Source organism: Colletotrichum chrysophilum, assembly GCF_026319265.1.
Source record: "Colletotrichum chrysophilum strain AFK26 chromosome Unknown scaffold_21, whole genome shotgun sequence".
NCBI classification, from domain to species: Eukaryota; Fungi; Ascomycota; class Sordariomycetes; order Glomerellales; family Glomerellaceae; genus Colletotrichum; species Colletotrichum chrysophilum.
In genome coordinates this window covers 360,995-361,598 of record NW_026517308.1, presented here as the reverse complement: position 1 = coordinate 361,598, position 604 = coordinate 360,995, and the positions used below count along the sequence as shown (strand labels likewise).

The following is a 604-nucleotide window of genomic DNA, read 5'->3' as shown; positions in this document are numbered from 1 at the left end:
CATAAGCCATAGGTGAAGTACAGGATGGCCAATTCAACCGACCCCAACGACGCGAATTTCAGTCAAGCGAGTCTGACACGGATAATTGTCGTGGTATATTCTAAAGGGATTTGGTAACTGCTTAAATACAACTGGCATCTCATCGTGAAGAAGCCGCCAAACGCTTTGCGCACGCTACAGCGGCCGGCAGACGCCCCACCAACTGATCTCCAAAATTGGAGACTCCCGCAGCAGCCCTTCATAAGTACAAAATTCCCTCGCCTCTTCTACAACCAATGGCGTTGTGGCAGAGTGGTCTAATGCGCAAGACTAGAAATCTTGTTCCTTCGGGAGCGTCTGTTCGAATCAGGCCAACGTCGACTTCCTTTTTGCATTTCCTGACAACATTTCCACACTTCACAGAATAACCCACCGGCTTTCATTTTGCCGCACCCAGCAACATCAAATCACTCAAATCCTCAAAAAGTCTCGCCTCGCAACTGCAAATCGTACCGAGTCATCCCCGATTGGACACGCGCACGGGACACAGTCGCTTTGCGACACCGCAACGACGGGAAAGACGGGAGAATGACCGTCACCTTGTGAGGGAGGGCGGAGGATCAGC

At 51.3% G+C, this 604-nt stretch overlaps 1 non-coding gene across 1 annotated transcript; it reads left to right on the top strand.

Moving 5' to 3' along the window:
* The first annotated feature begins 277 nt into the window (after window positions 1-277).
* On the top strand, window positions 278-359 carry COL26b_003730. Its single transcript has one exon. It is a non-coding gene; the product is annotated as a tRNA-Ser (tRNA).
* Window positions 360-604: the final 245 nt, after the last annotated feature.